Source organism: Zea mays, chromosome 1 (genome assembly GCF_902167145.1).
Source record: "Zea mays cultivar B73 chromosome 1, Zm-B73-REFERENCE-NAM-5.0, whole genome shotgun sequence".
Lineage (NCBI taxonomy): Eukaryota > Viridiplantae > Streptophyta > Magnoliopsida > Poales > Poaceae > Zea > Zea mays.
This window is the reverse complement of record NC_050096.1, coordinates 149,360,680-149,369,034: the sequence shown is the minus strand read 5'-3', so window position 1 is coordinate 149,369,034 and position 8,355 is coordinate 149,360,680.

Here is an 8,355-nt window from a genome sequence, read left to right as displayed (position 1 = left end):
TTTAAAGGTCAAATAAAGAACTACTTTATAGTTTACCAAAATCATTTTGACTCAAAATCATTTTGAAGTTTTTTTAAAATACTCTAATGCCCATGATAGTGGGTTTATGCTCCTCCGATGCCAGCTGACACAACCCAAAGTTATAGGGCCCACTTGCACCAATCTTTACCAACGTAGTCTCAAATGGTTATGCAAGTGCAACAGATAACTTAAAAGGGTTGCTGAGTTTCGACGAACTCGTTCTCATTCTTCCCAATAGATCGAACGTGTAATACCCAACTTTGGAATATAAAAAAAGAGAAGAATAATCCTCATGTGTAATGTCATTTCATTCATGAGAGTCATTAGGAAACATAATTAAACTAAATAATTTCTCAATAAAATGTACATCATGTTGGAGTTTTTGGGTTGTTGCATCTACAAATAATAAAGATAATATTAATGAAGATATGTTAGTGCCAAACTTGGAATTTAGACCCAACTTACCACTCCGGAAAATAAAAAAAGAAAACAAATGGCATGAAGGAATAAGGGAGTGCGAAATAAATATAAATAAAACGTATATAAATAAAAATACTATTTTATACTAATGAATTGTTTATTTTGTGCACTTAACCATTATGATGGAACCACAACTCAAGTATGAAATTCAAATATTAGAGTTTGAATATAAAGAAAGAAATTTGAAATAGAATAAGAAAAAGGGAAACAAAACTGTGCTACTGGGCCAAACGCCACCATTCTGGCCCAACTAGCCATTTCAGCCGCGCGCCCTCCGCACTGTGCTGACTGGCGGACCCCACATGTCCACAACTCAATCCCTCAATGACGCATCGGACCCACTTACCAGCTCCCCTTTCTTTCGCGCGCGGACCAGGCATGTCCATATCTGTGAACCCACGCGACAGTCATAAATTGCATCCGCGTTGTCTCGCCGTGTACTGGCATGTGGCCCCGGATTGTCAGGTTCTTTCGCCTTTTTCGCGGTGACGCCATTGCAACAACCTGCGCGCATGGTGTGGAGCGTTGGGCTCGGTGTCCACCTTCGTTGGGGATAAAACCACCCCCCTGCTACCTCGCACCAACGTCTTCAAGTCGCCATCGTCGGTGGAAAACCTCCACAACCCATATTCCCCACTGAGACCGGTCAGTACCGTGGCCGCCGCCGCCATCAATCGTAGTCATTGTCGCCTCCTAACCTCCGTGGTGCGGTTCCAGGCGTCCTGAAGGGTGGGTAGATCATGTGCAAGGGCCTAATAGAGTGCTGAGACCTGCGGTGCGGCGGGGATTTCTCGCCGTTGTTTCAGGCCGCCGCAGAATTACCAAGCGCCATGAGAAGGTTGTCTTCGCGGGCAATTTCTCGGTGAGTATCCCTCCAACAACTTCGCACTTACCTCCGCCTCGAGTAGCTAGTTTGGGAGAATTGTTTTGAGCTCAGGATCAGGGTCCAGCTGGAACCGGTGATGCCGCCACCACTGGTTGTTGCCGGGCTTCACCGTTGGGGGAGAGGAAGACGCGGCTGGCGCCCTCGATCCTCCTTTGAACGGTTCGGATCGGATGAGGGGTACCCCTTCGGGTGTGCCGTGCGTGGGCCGTTGAGATCAAATCCTAGGGACAGTGGCGGAACACGTTTCATGAAACCCCAGCCGTCTATTTAGGGATTAACGGTTGAGATTAAAAGCCGAGGTTACCCCTTCACGCTTCGAATCTGGGCCGTCGGATGCGATCGGGCGAATCCAATCGATCGCGCCTGTTTAAAATCCTAGCCGCCGTTTTTGGATCTAGTGGCTATCGTAGCGTACCGCTTCGGTACAGCTAAGATCTAATATGGGCCGCAGAATTCTAATCTGGCGGCCCATGTGCAACAGAGCCCTTTTAGTCGTACAAATGTGCAAAAGAGCCCCTGAACTTATTAATAAACAACCCACAGTCCACCCTGAAGTAAGTCTAAGTCTAAGGAATTTTTATAGGATAGCCCCTGCACTTCTCTAGAATCGTGTGCGCAATCGAAAATAAAGAAAATAGAAAAAGAAATTTAGAAATTGATTTTGGGTATAAAAATATTTGCAGAACTTACATAAATCATAGAAAATTCATATTTAATTCTTTTTGATCCATTCCAGTGGCATTAATTTTGTTTTAATATTGTCTATCATCTAGTAACACTGTTTAGTCATGAAACTTGAATTAAGATTATTCACTTGAATTGTTCTATTGTAGTCACTAAATAACTTCAGAAATTCATAACTAAATAATCATAATCCTGAATTTAGTGATTCTTGTTCCTATGATCTCGCCACGACGCGTAGAATATTATCACAAATTTTGATCTGTTGTTTAGTGTGATGTTAATTTTTGTTATACCATGTTTGTTTGTATTGTTGCGAGTAGACGAGCAAGCCACAGAGGATCCCGGTGTTCAGTAGGTGGAGACTGCTGAGCAGGAGCTCGTTGAAGGCAAGTTGTGCCCTTGATCACTTCATTTACCCAATCATGTTATTATTAATCATAATGATCTGCGTAGGTTAATTTTGATGGGACCCAATAGGTTACCCTAGTTTGGCTATCTTTATACCTTGTTTACCACCGAATTTTTGGGTAGTACCTGCTATTGCTTTATGTGGTTTTGGGTATGGAGATTCACATTATTCATGATCATACTTTTATTATCAGTTTTTATTTACTGTTCATGATAAGATCATTATGTTAATTGGAATATGGAGAACCACCCGGGAAAACAGTGCTACCACATGGGTAGTATGGGATGCCCTTGGCTGACTAATTAGGAAAGCTAGTGGATGTCTACCTTACCCGAAAGGGGCAAGGACAGTAGGTGAGTGGTCAGTGTAGGGAGGTCCTTGGGTTGATTTTGCTGTGATGGCGGTCAGCCGAGGGGTCCCTGCATTGGAGCTTCCTAGAAACTGTAGTGAGTTTTCTAAAACTAGTGGAACTTTGTAAAGGCCTCGTAGTGTTACCCTGCCTCGCTTCCTTGGTAGAGGTGTATGGAAAGTCGCGATCCCTTGGCAGATGGGTAACATGACTTGTGGGTAAAGATGCACAACCTCTTTAGAGTGTAAAACTGGTATATCAGCCGTGCTCACGGTCATAGCGGCTCAGACACTCACATGATTAATTTCTGGAATTAAATTCAATTTGTCATTTGCATCACATTGGGATTTATTATTATTTTGATCTACTATTACTTTGGTTTGGTATTTACTTACATTAATTAACTACTAATAAAATTTGACCAACTTATAAAAGCAATGCTCAGCTTTAACCCTTATTTATTGATCAGCCTTACACTTCACATGAGCTCCCACCTTTGGTGAGTTCATGCACATTATTCACCACAACTTGTTGAGCTATGATCTTTTGTGAGCTCACTCTTGCGATATATAAACCCCCCACAGGTCAAAAGCAGGTGGTCGAAGAGAAGCCACCCTACAATGAAGCATACAAGTTGATCTAGGTGGCATCTCCCAGTCAGCTTTGTGGCGCCAGAGAATAAAATTTAGTTCGCTTTATTATTATCATTTATTTTTGTAAGACTTCCGCTATGTAATAATGATATTTATGTTATTTGTGACATTTATCTCTATACACTTTGTCATTATATGTGATGTTCTTCTTTAGCGCACATATGAGACACACCCGACTTTATCCTTTAAATCCGAGTGTGACAGAACGTTAACCCATAACATGTACATTACAATAATCAACATTCATAAACATACACTAGAGATAGAGTGGAAGATTTTATGACAACATAATATTACATTTATTCCAAACTCAAGTTTATATTATAAAAGAGTAGTGGTTATTACAAGCCTTGATATTACCAAAGTGCATAACTATTACAATACTAGGAAAGGTAAAGCCTTTCCCAAAAGAGAGTGTTCACACAAAACATTACATGCTCCAGAGACCTCTATTGGTGGCCTTCGTCTTTCGAAGGTCCTCAAAAACACGGTTAACCATTGGTTATCAATATGTTGTCAAGCATTGCAGGAGCTTCGGCATCAGAATACCTTCGATGTGGAACATTGGAGGGGCGACAAAGTAGCTTCGTAACAACACGGGAAGACGGTGTCATCCTGAATGCTGAAGAAAAAAGACAATGTTGCCCTTGTATTATTTGTAAATCTTGTGTGTAATCATTATGGGTATAAATGTAATTTCATACAAAGTTGTACGATTCCTTATAAATGGATGAACAGTATCCCCATACTGTTCAGGCATTCACCGAAAGTCATTCTCGTACTCACTCCTTCGAGCAAGCCAAAGGTTCTGATGTAATGTAATGTTTGTAATGCCTCTTTAGCATGTATTCCTAGCTATGGCATTATTCTAACATGGAAAGTGAAATGAATTCTTAATATAATATTACATTGTAATATCTTCATGAGAGATGAAGATGTGTTCTTCATCACCTTCATCCGAAAGCCATTGTCTTTGAGAGAAGATAATGCTTCAAAGGACGAAGGTCCTTAACATTTAATATTTGTGTTGCCTTGTTTTTGATTCACAACAATTGTGAACAAGTAACCAACATTAGCGCCCACCTCCGGTGAACTCATCAACGACCACCTTCATCATGTCGTCGAAGAAGACAACGGCGCCAGGGCTATTCTTGCTCCTCTAGATACCTATCACGACGGAATCCTTCTAAGAGAGGCCCGAAGCTAGAAGAGGAATGCCACTAGCCCAACCCCACAAGATGAGGAGCTAGATCAAAAGATCAGCAACCTGGAAGCCATACATCAACAAGTGGAGAAGAGAAGGGAGAAGATGCTTCAGTTGTCTGAGCTACAAAAGAAGATCGACGAAGCAGCCGAGGAAATGCGACACATCACACAAGATACTGAGCAAGGGCATCGACCACAATAAAGATACCTTTGTCAGGAGGGCCCTAGCCACGACGATATGTGGTATGACGATTTTCACCATGATAATATTGCTTTTGATGATGCTTCTCCCCTAGCTACAGAGCTGCAGGCTGTGCCATGGACACCTTCGTACAAGCCACCCCAACTACCCATGTACGATGGCCACTCAGATCCAAAGCAATTTCTGATGAGCTATGAAGCAACCATATCATCCTATGGTGGCAACACGACTGTCATGGCCAAATCCTTTGTCATAGCGGTCAGGAGTGTTGCTCAAACTTGGTATTCCTCTCTCAGGTCAGGAACAATTACATCTTTGTAGAAACTAAACGATATTATGATCACAAGCTTTCAGGGGTTTCAGACGAATCCGGTAACTCAGGCCTTGTTCCAGTGCACACAAGACCATGATGAATATTTGTAGGCCTATGTCCGAAGGTTTTTATGACTCAAAGCCAAGACACCAACGGTGCCAAATGAAATTGTTATTGAAGCAATGACCAAGGTACTTCGACCAAGTCCAACGACACAATATTTTGCCAAGAAACTCCCTCAAACTCTAGAGAAGCTTCTCCAAAAAATGGATGAGTATATCAGAGCCGATAATGATTTTCAACAAAGAAGGGAGGAAGCTACAGGTACTCTAAGATGACCAGAGGCTTCGGGGGAAGGTTTTACCCAAGATATGTTAGAACAATCCACAACCCAAGCCAAAGCGAAGACAAGAACATTCATAACCAAGTGCAGCAAAGTAACTCCCAATCAACAGGGGTGCACCAGAGTTCCTTCAGACCATCAGCCCTAAGAGGTAGAGGAGGATGAAGCTTCGAAGGAAGATACAACTCCCAACCAAGAAGATTGTTCTGCCTGTTCTGTGGAGAGGATAAGGGACACACAACAAGGACTTGCCAAGTCACAATACAAAAGCAGAAGGACATAGCTGAGGCCAAAGCACGGTAGAATCAGCCGAAGCAAGTTCTTCACACTGCTTCGTACTACTCTCCATACATCCTAGAGTACGTGCGTAACCAGCAGCCACTTCCATAGTCCACAGCTTCAGTTGCTTCAACAAGTCATTCTCTAGCTAGGTGGGCCTTATCTCAACCACACGCACCAGTCCCAACTTCATCTTACAATCAGCAGCCTCAGGGCCAGTATCAAGATCAGCAGCAACATTGTCACACCCGATTTTAGAAGGCAAACCAAATGCGAACTATGTACGTGTCAGGATCAACAATTCATGTACACAACAGTTACATAACTGGACATCATCACACAATGCTCAAATAATAGCATAAAATAAGGTAATAGTCGATTACATCATGATGTCCAAGACATCCACATAGTCATTAACATTTATCAAAGTGCGGAAAAGAATCGTAGATACACACAGCCTCCATAGGTAGCCGACTGGGGGTTTGCCGCTAACCCACGCTTAGAACTCATCGTACTCTTGGAACTCCTGGAAGTCCTCCTCCACAACTTCATCTTCTCCTGAGCAGTGGTTGTAACATGGACAACCTGGGGGGGGGGGTTAAAGCAAGGGTGAGTACACATCAACATACTCAGCAATTATCCCGTTTGGCTGTAGTGGACTAGCTTTATGTGGGGTTAAGTCAAGAAGTTGCTTTTAGTTGGTCAGGTTATTATTACTAGTAGAAAGCCAGGTTTTAGCATTAACTTAAGTTGTTAACCCAAAGTACCCTTTCCAAACGGAAAGAATACTACTTACCATTACCATAAGCATAATCATAACCATCATCCTCGTCACCACCTGTAAACCAACCATCTCTGGTCAAAGTATCTCTAATCAATGGAGCTCCCTTGGCCGCTCATAACTGCGAGCACGATTGATATATCAGTTTCATAACACTCTGCAGAGGTTGCGCACTTTACCCACAAGCTGTGATTCCCTCTTGCCTCGGGCCGATCAAACCCTTAAACACTACCAAGGTGAATAGGCATAGTTTCACTACATAGCCTTTACAAAGATTCCCTAAGGCTGTAGCCGCCCGTTAGGTTTCCTAAATGTACCGCACTCCTCCCCAAGGGGCAAACCACCCTTGGCAGAGCGAGCCGCATACACCGAGCCCCATTGACGGCACGACAATGAAGTGAACTACACCCCAGTTCCTCTAATTATTTAGCTAAGGGCGTCCCATACCACCTATAATATCCCAAAAAATGTTGACCAAAAGTTGATCTTCGGTGCGTGGATGAGGGAAAGGATTGTGGGCCGTTGGATGCAAAGTCAGAAGTCATCTGGGGTGTCGTTTCTTTCTCCCACAAAACCCTAGGTGGCCACCCCTTTTCCCTCCCCCCTCTCTTGGCCGCTGTTGAAGACTTGTCCTTAAATGCTATGAATTAAGAACAAGGCAACACAAAAATTGTTAAACGTTAAAGTCCTTCGTCCTTCGAAGCATTATTTCCCTTGAGATATAATGAGTTTCGGACGAAGGTTATGAAGGACATACCTTCATAAGTACAACAAGTAATAGAGAAGGATTTATATAAAGAATGAGAAATAACATAAACACTTAAATATTATTATTAGCTCATTTCTATTTTATTATTATGGAAAAATAGAAATGATAACAAATTACAAATGTACCTTCGGCTTGAAAGAAGGCAAAAGTACAAGCATGACGCAAAAGCAAATGCCAAGTCAGCGTGAACAGTATGGGAGTACTGTTCACCTATTTATAGGCACGAGTCGCAGCCCATGTAAAATTACATCCAGGCCGTTTGCATTTGATAATAACTCTATAGTAATTTATCGGGGTCTAGATAGTCTTTTCATCTTTAAGTCAGTTTCCTCTTTTCTGCCAACATGCCGAAGCTTCCTTGCGCATAGCTTTGGCTCTGTTCCATCCTTCGTTCTCCTTGTGTTTCTTCATACAACGATTTTGACATGTCCAAAGGGTCCATGTCCGAAGGTGCCTGTTCATGTATTACACTCCAGAAACATTGTCAAATCACGTTTTTGAGGACCTTCAGAAGCCGAAGGCCCCCAACAGTAGCCCCTCGCAATATTAATTTGTTAGGATAATAAATTCAGATTGCGATATGGACGAAGGCCCTAAGCCGAAGGTCCGAAAAAACACCTTCCTCTTGCTAGAATAGCAACAGTCAATGGCAAGCGGGACCCTTCCACTTGCAATGCCCTGGGTGTATAAATATGTTACGACCACGAGCTCATTTGGCACGCCTTCTTGCCATTTGCTTTGCCTGCTCAAACAACTCTTTGCCCACAAACACTTGACCAGCTTTCTAGATTTTTAGCTTCGGCCCTAAGAGCATATTTTCAACATTTTCGAAGAGATGTCTCAGGAAAAGAAAGTTGTTGCCGAAATGAAACTGAGCCTTTCTGAGGAGAAGAATCTGGGCTTCATTGAATCGATAGCGAAAACAAATACAGAGAAGATTACTAGAGAAATTTTAGAAGGCTTATCTGAAGATACTGGTG